This window comes from Rhamphochromis sp. 'chilingali' (genome assembly GCF_963969265.1).
Source record: "Rhamphochromis sp. 'chilingali' genome assembly, chromosome: 21".
NCBI classification, from domain to species: domain Eukaryota; kingdom Metazoa; phylum Chordata; class Actinopteri; order Cichliformes; family Cichlidae; genus Rhamphochromis; species Rhamphochromis sp. 'chilingali'.
In genome coordinates, this window is record NC_137949.1 from 14,842,889 (window position 1) to 14,854,320 (window position 11,432).

At 37.2% G+C, this 11,432-nt stretch overlaps 1 long non-coding RNA gene across 1 annotated transcript; it reads right to left on the reverse strand.

The window, feature by feature from the left end:
- Nucleotides 1–535: 535 nt before the first annotated feature.
- On the reverse strand, nt 536–1,261 carry LOC308390116. The gene is made up of 3 exons (XR_013970393.1): nt 1,117–1,261; nt 820–927; nt 536–701 (listed from the first exon to the last, which is right to left on the reverse strand). It is a non-coding gene; the product is annotated as an uncharacterized lncRNA (long non-coding RNA).
- Between the last annotated feature and the right edge of the window lie 10,171 nt (nt 1,262–11,432).

Consider the following 11,432-nt stretch of genomic DNA (forward strand, 5'->3'; position numbering starts at 1 on the left):
TAATGTGCCTTATAATCCCGTGCACCTTATGGTCCGAAAAATGCGTACTGCACACTGCAGTTTAATGTTGCAAAGCACCTCTTTTTAACTTCAGTGGATATTATACATGGTTATGCTCAGGATATGTCAGCCCATTTCTACTGGAAATGCCTTTGGGTTAAACTTTCAGCAAGGAATTTGCATTTGCACTGTTACATTTTTATAAAGCTTTAATGTACATAAAAACCAGCTTCTTGTTTAAGTGAAAATAAATGGAAGGTTGTCTTTTTGCGCTAGTAATGTTGTGGAGTTGTATTTTGTCTCGCATCAATTATATCGTCAGTTATATCGTTATCGCAAATTTTCAAATATATATCGTGATAAATATTTTTGGCCATATCGCCCTGCTCTAGCTTCTACTAATTTTTTTTTACTTATGGTAAAGGTCTCCATGTTTAGAGGACACATTCAGATCTGCATTGATTCTAACAAACCTGTCTGAGAGTTTACCAACCTTTTGCTGATGACGGAGACAGCTTTCCTCTATAACCACAAATTCTCTGTCACCACCAAGACGGTGTCCATTGTTTATTCTGTGTCTTTTAATTGCACGTATACAAACATGTCGAATGTGTCTTGCCATGCTACTTAGTGTTCTGGAGCTGCCAGCCACTTCATCATCGATCATATCTATTTGTCTGAGCCTGAGCCCTTGTGAAAATCTGTGATAGAAATTGAGGCAATTATTACTTACTGAGGCCCTAATTTTATTTCACAAGTCTCCTATTGGTGTTCAATTATGAAAGGTGCATTGCTAGTAATGTCTACATCTACATATACCTGTAAATGAACTTCATCCAACTGAAAAGAGATGTTTTTGATTTCTCAAAGAGGGAGCCAGTTCTAATTGTTCTGGAAACTTTCCTATGACTTGCTCTTTTGCAGCACCTGAGAACATATCAATGAGTTAAGTAAAGAAATGGACCCTTAAACAAGAGCATTAATTGAAAAGATAAGCACAAAATTAAGTATGAAGAAAATAATAAAGAAAAGAGGTTAATGCTCCCTCTTGCATTGATAACTGAAATATTTTGTTATATTTACTACATGCACTACATTATCATGCATTATACATACCACATATATTGGTCTTTCTTCACCACGGAAATCATTTTCATCTTATGGTGACAAACAGGACATCTAAGCTTCTTTTTTAGCAGGTGTTTCTTCTGCAGCCATTTAATGAGCCTTAGTGCCTTATATTTAGTTTGTTTTCCTTCTATTCTGGTGCGCAATCTCATTCCCAAAGACATTCTGGTGGAAAAAAAATGAGTAATTTATTTTATTATCACCTCGAAACACCGTAAAATACTCTATGGGAGTCTAGTGCAAATCGGTTCAGAGTTAAAGAACTTCACATGCTATATAAAACAAGCCCTATAATCAAAAATATTCCCACGCAAAAAAGAGGATTGTCTCACCTGTTATAATGTATCTCCGACTTTGTTATGTAGATCTAACCCGCTGGATTCACGCTAAAAAAAATATGTTCTGCTGCCAAAGGGAGGGAAAACAAATTTAATTTAAACGCAGAGGAGCTTATACAACCATCCAATCACAGTTAACTTTATTAAGGAAAGCCCCTCCTCTCAGAGCGCGACAGGCAGTGGAGCGCTCTGGAAGGTCAAGCCAAAGGGGCACGAACAGACACACTGAAGGCGCTCGTTCAAGTTGCTGCGCCATGGATGGAGCAGAAGATAAAAATTTGTGTGCGTCTGCGACTTACACAGTTAGCACACGTTTGAAGAGATTCAAAAAGCAGAGACTGGATGATCTAGATTGCACTAAGCCAACGACGTCAGCAGTTAGACATGAAGGTGAGTATAATACTAGCTAGCTAGCTACCGAGCCGTTTGGCTGCTAGCTACAGTGGCTAACTAACATCACATAACATGTGAATAGCTCTATTACTATTGGTTATTCCAAACGATTGATATCACTTAATTGTATATTTTTAGTTTTGTTTATGTGCATCATTAAATTTATATTAAACACCCTGGTAAGGCAGTACACATAAGAATTATTTGCCTTGTTTTAGAAATGTCTGAACCACCACATGTGTATATAACATAATTTTTACAAAGTGGCTTTTTATAAATTCAAGTTGTAACTGTTTTTAATCAATATTTTATTTGAGTTTCCCAAGTTTAGATTATAAATTATTTTAGTATTGTAATTTAATAATTGTTTGTTCTTTAGATTCTTCTTCTAATCCTGCCCCTACTGCAACTGCCCTTCTTAACAAGGAGCGAGAGAAACTGACTTTTCTTAAGCAGAAACTGGAGCGCGACACCCTGGTGGACCACTGGGACGCTTATTTAAGGACATACAAAAAATATTTCCAGTTTGAACCAGTCTGGCATGAACTTTTTTTGGAGTGGGTGACTGTTTGGTGTTTTAAAAAACACATTTAATGTTACATGTGTTACTCTTACAATACATTGCCATTTTTGACAGTAGTTAAATGTTATTTCAAGCACTGATTGTAATTTAGGTCTAAGTGTTATAAATGGTGACATTATACATTTAAGACTCACTTTTGGCAATTATAAATGTTTATTAGTGATTAATAAATGGTGTTATGCTTTACACTTTACAATAAGGCTCCCATTTGGCATTTATAAATGTTTATTAGTGATTAATAAATGGTGTTATGCTTTACACTTTACAATAAGGCTCCCATTTGGCATTTATAAATGTTTATTATTCATTAATAAATGGTTTTATGCTTTACACTTTACAACAAAGCTCCGATTGATAGTTGTGGATATTTATAATGCATTTCTGAAGTACAATTTTATATGATAAAAAATATGTTTACAAATGCTGATTGTGCTTACAGGATAGTAACTTAGTCTGAAATGTTTAATATAGCAACTCTAGATGAAATATATAGGTGAACACATTTGGCTCACTATTTGGCAAGAAACCGGTCAGTTTTTTTCCTCTTTCTCACCCTTAACTAATGCATAATAAACCATTAATAATGGTTTATAAAGCATTTACAGATTAATTAATAATATAGCTATAAACTATTTATTAGCATCTATAAGGGGAGCCTTATTGTAAAGTGGTACCAAAGTTCAGGCTGTGCTGGAGATTAGATACATGCAGTGGAGACTCAAACACAGAGCTGTATTCATGAGGGAACAGATTTATGTAGCACAACCTGCAAGGTAAATATGAATTTGCCTTTAATTCAGGAAATAAAGCATGCTGCTCAGGCAAGACATTGTTACGTCCACTGAGGTAACGATTTAAATCAAAAATGTAATTCTGTCTCAGTGCAAGACGCAAGAAGAGAGACTCTGCTATTTTAAATTTCAGTTCCTTGGTAAAACGATTAAAGGGGGGGGGGCAGTTTTCAAGCTTGGAGTGTTTTGAATTACAGCAAAACAAAACATCAATTTAAATAAGCAATTATAAATATAATCTGCATTATACAGGCCATTTTTCAGTTTCACTTGAACTCAGCGCACCTGCTGTCATTGCTTTGTGTTGAGCATCAACTGTCAGTAAATTGCTTATGCATACAAAAATTGTGCTTCTGAAATTATAATAATAATATAATAATATGTTTTAGTGTTCAGGCTTGATTTAGCAATCATACTTGGAAAATCCAACTTTCCAGCAGACAGTGATTTAGCAGAAAGATTGTCCAGGTCTGCAGTTAGAAACAATAAAATGCAAAATCTGGCATGAGCTCAGGGTGATGCAGTGGTTTGTCAGCTCACAGCGAGAAGGTTCTTCTTGTTAGCTGGGGTTTTCTTTGCATGTGTCTCCACAGTCCAAAAGCATACATATGTGGTTCATTATTAATTGGCCCTAGTTGCCATAGAGTGAATGGTTCTCTGACTGTATTAGCCCTGTGATGGAGTGGCAACCTGTTTAAGGAATATGTACCCTGCCTGACGGCTGGGAGAGGTTTCATTCTATAACAATGATTGGATAAGTGGTTAAGAAAAGATGGATAGGTGGTCTGAGATCCCCCAGTTAATAGTTAAATTCATGGTTATAAAATTCTTATTACAGTTGAGCAATTGTATTATTATTGTAAACTAAACCCCTAAGCAATATAATCTGGATAGCACAGCATCAGTCAAGAGAAACATTATGCCCCCACCCACCCAGCCTGTCACAGCCACGGGTTTAGCAGCACTGCGCTCCCTTTATAAGCTATTCCTACATGCCAAACATCAGCACTAACATCTTTTATCTTACCGCTGTAAAATAAACAATGCAAGTTCAGCATCACCATTCATTCTCTGAGAAGTGTCTCCATATGAGAAAGGTATGCAAGTGTTTACTCTTGTTTTTATTGCCTCGTTTCTTTGCACCCAAGCATGATTTCTTTCTGGGAATCATTGCTGGTGATTGGAAAAGTTACGTTCCAAGAGCAATTGTTGTCACATTAACTAGAATACCTGTCCTTCCTGGCTTCTTCTGTCTTGCCATAGCTTTATGTTGTCTATGTTGTTGCAAAGTCAGTCTTCTGTTTTTTCACATTTTGCTGATAGTTTCAGTTATTTAAATGTACAAAAAAGTACAAATTTGAAGATAAACTGAAATGAAAATGAACTAACTAGAGGCAATGGTTGAGCAAAGCCCGATGACTGAAAGAAAAAATAACAATTTGAGTCTCTTTAGATAATCCACTTGAGATGGGCCAATGCATTTTGGGCAACAAGTTTCAAGTCAAGTCCTGCAGTGACCTAATCATTTATTAAATTGAATTAATATATTATTTTGAACTAACAAAAAAAAAGTTGAGTGCTTTTACACTATATGGCCTCCATGAATAAATTCCCTGTCTGTTGGTATACTGGTGGTAGAAACAGGGAGCCCACTCCTTAACAGTATTAAGAAAATCTTTGTATGCCTGTTGAGTTTTTCCTCATCAGAGGACGCATTCTCCTTGTTGCAGGTTTTGACGCTCTTACTTCTCATTCACTCTGAGTGGGGTGATGTCATCACTTTCCAAACTGATTTCTGAACCTGTTGCTTCACTCCATTAATTTTCCTTCAGTTGAAAAGATGAGAAAACTCAAACTTTTCAAGCACCAAATTTCTAAATTTGTTTAGATATTAAAGTAGGTAAACATTGGCTCTATGTGAATTGCTACTGAATAACTGCAAGGATTTGTAATGCTACCCATCCATTTTCTTCTATTTATCCATATTGGGATCGCAGGGGTGATGGAGCCTATCGCTGGAGGCTAACACATAAAGACAGACAACCAGTTACACCTATGGGTAATGTACAATCACCAATTAACTGTATGTCTTTGTCTTTTTTTTTTTTTTTTTTTTTTTTTTTTTTAAATGACATCAGAAACAGCAGTATGCGACATTACGTGATGGCAGAGCTTCAGTTCATCCTTTGTCATTTTTTTTTTTTTTTTTTTTTTTTAATAAATAGGACAGGGGGAATGAATGAGAGAGAGAGGGGGAGAGAAAGAAAGAAAACCAAAGGGGAGAAGAGACGGTGAGAAGGGGGGGGAAGAGAGAGAAAAAAAAAAAAAAAAACTCCTGGGTCACCTGTATGGAGAAAAAAAAAACAAACAAACAAACAAACAAAAACAAACAGAGGAGACAGCAAACAACAAAGAGCAACATAATAATAGAGAAAACAAAGCACCATCACAATAAACTAGCTAGTCATAGATATCAGTATTTACTAAGTAATAAACGATATTGTGCAGCACGCAAGATAGACAGCGCACAGTGTGCTTTGAGGCAGCAGCCAAGAAAGCTTTAGTCCGCGTCTGTGAATACCCATGTGTGCATACCTGTGTGGATCAGCATGCTTGCATTCCAAAGGTTTCTCCATGTAATGATCTGCTAGGGAGTGTGGGGGGGCCACAGCCCCGTCCTCCAGGGTGTGAAGCGGGTATGGAGGAGATCAAAACTCCAGACATCCAGAGGCCCCAAGAACACAAGAGACCATGGAAGACCAACTGTATGTCTTTGGACAGTGGGAGAAACCTAGAGTATCCAGAGAGAATGCAAACTCCAGAAAGGCCCTGGCCAGTTGGTGGAGTTAACACACAACCTTCTTGCTGTGAGGCAGCAGTGCTTAGGAAATGTAATGCTACCCAATACTACAAGAAACTAATAAAAGTAATAAAAAAGTCAAAGTAAAGTATTTTATTGTTCTAGTCACTGCATACAAAAGCTACAAATGTCTCAAATACCTGGATAAGATGATGTAACCACTACTGTTACTCTTGTAATTTGCATTAAAATCATATCTACAGGAAAGTGTTGGATGGTAGATGTGGAAGACATACAGAAATCCTTTCATCTACCATGAGAACACTTATAGTTATTAACATCCTCTGTTCTGTTTAACTGCCCACATTGTAAATGTGCTTAATGGTGGTAGTTTAAGTGCCTGAGTCACTCGAGACATTAGTGAAAAATGTTTCAGTGAATGTTTCAATTTTTACTGCAACTGTAATAGCATTTTGACAGATACAAAACAACCCTGGGCAGCTTTTATTCGGAGGTGTGTGTGTGTTTTGTCTTTGGTTACGTGGCTATGGGTAGGAGTTGAGCTTGTGTCTACTTGTAACATACGCTTGGTAGTTGGGTCAGTTTGAGGTCACGTGCATGACATAAAACAACCATTTAAAAATATGTCGTACATTGTACTTTAGCTGACTAAAGTGACCATCTTAAACTAAGGCATTCAGTTCAATTCAGGTTTATTTAACATGCAGAACAATTGCCTCAAGGTCATTTTTACTGTACAATAAAGTCCCTACAGTACTGAGGAGAAAACCACAACAATTAGGGAGGGGCAGCCATCTGCTGTGACTAGTTGGGAACTAAGGAGAAAGAAAAGAGAAAAAAGAAAGCACAGATAGACAGGTGGCAACAACAAACACACCAAGTGTCAGTCAATCAAAGGGTTAACTAGAGTGGCAGCAATTCATATTATCATCTCTTCCAGTGTATTAACATAATCACCCGGAGTAAACGGTCAGGGATTCTCTGCATACAGACCTGTTTGTGTGGGTGTCTATGTGCCTGTGTTACCTCAGTGTAAATGCCAGCAGCATCAGTCAAATTGAAGGTCAGACTTTTACACTGGCCTTTAGACCCTCATCAGCCTCCGTGTCTGTCTCCATTTCCTCCTTACTCTCTTGTCTAATCTTGGCTTTATCGCTTTTCTTTGTCTTCATTCACGTACTGCTTTTTCACCATTGCTTTTACCCTTTTTAAAAAATATTTAAAATCTTGTAGGAAAATATAGCCCTTGATAAATAAACATTTTACATTAAAGCAAAAACAAATATTAATGGGCAGGAAAACTACCATGACTACTGCTTAATGGAAATGTCATATCTCGAGTGTTAAAACAAACATGTCAACTGCATTTTTTTGTAAACTCAACTTATGATTAGACACCTTAATGATAGCTTCTCTCCTCCATGTTCCAATATTTTCCTAAACAAACTAAATGGCTCCTGCCTGTAACTTTATATTTGACAGACATCAGAAAGGTATTGATCTGTGAGGTACAGCAACAGTCCGTGTAACCCATAATGACAAACTATTCCTTTAATATTAATTCCACATGTCTCAGTTTGCAAATTGCTGTTCAGTTTTGTAAAACGAACCTAAATCCATGTCTTAATCTAACTCCTCGTTGTTTCAGCTGGTGTTTTGTCTGACAGCTCAGATGAAACAGATGAATGCCCAATAGAGAAGTGGAGGTATTCTTCCCAGATGTCTCTATGTCCAAGTGTTTCCTGGAAGGAGGCAGTTTGAAGGAGCAGACAATACCGGCAATCCCACTTTACATAAACCCTTCATCGATCACACTAACCAGCAGTTTAGGTTTCCACCACCCAACCTCCACTCTCCATTTCTCTATCACATTCTGCACACTTGCAATTTTTCCTTGAGGGAATTGTCTGTGTCACTGCATCTCTATCTCTCTCTATCTCTCTCTCTATATATATACCTTAATACAGAATCATGAAAATGAATGAAAAATATAACCCTGCCTCTCTCCGTGCAGGGTATAGAGCTATGCAGTATATTTTATTAATATATCTTTACCATATTGAAAGTGTCTTTTCATAGTATTGACATACTATTGTGACAGCAAAGTGAAATGAAGCCAGACTCCATGTTACACTGCAAGAAGTTACTACAAAATTTTACGGAAAGACAAAACCAAAAATGAAAGATGAGAGGGGACACAATTAACTAACCCAAACGAAGCTCATAAGTGATACATGGAGATGGATCACTTCATGATAGTCACTGGAAGACGAACATTGGCTATCAAATTCAGTAAATGCTATTTCCTCGCTACACGCTATAACAGTTTACTGCAGAAAGATAATAGTCTAAACAAAGCCCAAACGTGCCATAACATTTGGGTGAGACTAGAAGTGAGATAGATAAACAGAAGAATAAAAAAGAAAAAAGAATAATATGAGAAAGTTTATTTCTGTGTTATAAAAAGTCTTCTCTAAGAGAATGTGTATGTTAAAGTGAAGAAACACTCGCTGGATTTAAAATAATAAATAAATAAAAAGGGTCCATATCCAGAACTAGGGAGCATCATCTGACAGGAACACAGTCAGATTATGAAGAGGAGAGAAAAGGGATCAAGTTACATAACAAATAAAATGTCATATATTCACAATCTAACCTTTTCCCGCATAAACAAGCACAAACCAAAATAGGATAGACCTGCTGCACCTTGGCTGAAATCGGCTTCTGCATATAGTCAAGACCAAGTACTGTAAAGCATGAGGAGCTTATTAGGAGTAAAAACATGCTTTGACACATAGCTCAGCTCAAATCGGTCACTAGTTGATGCAGCTGTGCCATTTGGTGACAGTGTTTACTTGTCCACCAATAACCACAGTTGAAGTGTACCTCTGGTGCAAATTACTGACCTCTGTCATCATTTTAGGTGGGGGAACTTGCACAATCGGTGGCTGACTAAATACTTTTTTGCCCCACTGTATGTGGTGTGGGCAAGAGGAGGACCCAAATGCAGACAAGCAAAGAGCCATACTGGCAAGCTGCAAAATACAAACTAACTTAACTTCATGCAGGAGAGACACAGAAAGTAATAAAACATAAACACAAGGGAAAAATAAAACTTGAACATAAATATGAAGTCATGCAGAGATAAGCACGTGAACAAGTTGGGCAAACATGTAGACTGACGACTAACTAGAAACAAGAGAAAGTAAAGATATGATACACAAGATAAATTATGCAGAAATGAACTGAGCACAACCTACAGTATGTTGCCTTTCTCACTGCATACTCCTATGGCGGTCTGGTAATTTGTTGGAGGTTTAAGGAGGTCTGACTGTTGGCAGCTGAAGTGAGGCTGTTTGCATACTTGTCTCCCATCATCTCATCACTGCTATAGTATTTAGGACAGGCTTCCCTTCTCAACCATGCCCAGATTATTCAGCTTTCTACAATGGAGTGTGGAAAATCCTGGTGTAACGTTGCTTGGCTTTGAGCAATTGGAATTAGTTTGCTTTGGCCCATGAAACCTGAAACCACTTACCTGTCTGCGTACTCAGTTTCGAGATTTGTTGAATCTGAACCTATTTTACAGACTATGTAAATAAATGTGTTTTTCTGTTAATCTGTCTGTAGTGGGACATTCTGTCTTTGGTCAAACATGAAAAACAGACTCAGACCAGGAAGTACTGGAGACAAGACCGTAAGTAGAAGGTCAAGTGTCTGTACTGTGCTGCTGATTTAAAAACATGGCAAACACAATCTTTAAAATCAAGCCTTCTATATAAAAGATAAAAGACCTCTTCACTGTGGTGCCAGGTGGATGGGATGGAATTTACTTATAAATTCGTAGGACTTACTGACAGACACATTCTGCTTTATTCTATACATTTTAAGCACTTTATCTGCACGACATCTGATTTTTAATCACCAAGTCTTCTGAACTTGGTGATTAAAGCCAGAGTATGCAGAGGAAATGCTTATAAGCTCCACACATAAAGGGCCATAGACAGGGTTCAAGATAACAACCTTTTTGCTGTAAGCCAATAGTGCTACCCATTGCAACACTGCACCACCACTCTCTATGTCACCTTACAGAGAGAAATGCATATATTAATTATTATTATAATATGGAAAAATTAGACGATCACTTCCCAGGGTGGCGGCAGAGACATCTAAGCTGTTTGTTGTGACAAAGTGGATGTTTTTCTGACACTTTTTACAGCTGGTTTCAGTTCACTGTTCATTAGTTCACCAGTTCATTGTTCCCTAGGCTTTAGTCATGTATCGTCTGCAACACAGGAAGAAACAGACTGTATGATATGAAGTAATTGCCAAGAACCCTGGCATTATTTATGACCAGTTTCTGAGTCTCTCAATACTCATCCAGTCTTTTCACGCCGTAATGTGGAATTCTTAGTTTACACTTTCATTTTCTTCGGTTTGAATTACTATAACTTATTTTTCATGTCTCAGTCCTCCCAAGTCAATCTTTAAATCGCAGTAGCTAGGCTGGTAACAAAAACCAGCTTAAATTTGAACATCACCCTGTGGTGGGGTGTGGTTTTTGGCTCGGCTACAGGGAGGGGTGGAGCAGAGGGCTCAGGGTTTGGTGCCGGGGGGAAGGTTGGCTGTCACAGTTGACAGCAGTCATCTAATCACACTTCATCTGATTTAAGTAAGACGCTGGGACCTGGAGGAGGGAGAGGAATCTAAAGCTGTGCTGTAGTGAGATGGTATTTTAACTGTTTAACATTCTTATTTTAAAAAACAGGTGACAACACTTTCAAGGTTGTAGATCCTAAACTTTGAACCAGCGTTCCTCAGTCAGTCAGGTCAGCTGAACCTGTAGTTTGTTTTTAAATAATTGCTTAAAACTTAAAAATTTTATGTTTTATATGTTAGCTTTTAATTAATCTTTCAGACACTTTTTTAGATCTTGTTCTTCTAATGTATGGAAGTGTATATGCAGGACAGAAAGTAAAACCTTATGTTTGATTGTATATTTATATGTTTAAACATGTAAAGTGTTTTCATTATTTTAAGTTTTATGCAAACTGTGAAAAAATTTAAAACAGTTTTTATAAAAAATTAATCTAATAACACTGTTAATGAAAATCACTGAGGTGAAGAATGAGCTTTAGTCATCAAGTTAATAACATTACCCAACATTTGTTTTTATACATTCAATTTTTTTCTGCACAACTACACACAACTACAATTTTCAGTACAGTCTCAATGATGATAGCAGTTTCTCCACAACATAAGGTTTGTTTTTTGGATACAGATGCTCCACACTGCACAGTAGCACAGTGTCTTTTTAAAGCAGAAGTAAATGGTCTATATGGCAGCTTGATGCCAGCTGTTATTGTGAACCTTAAAAT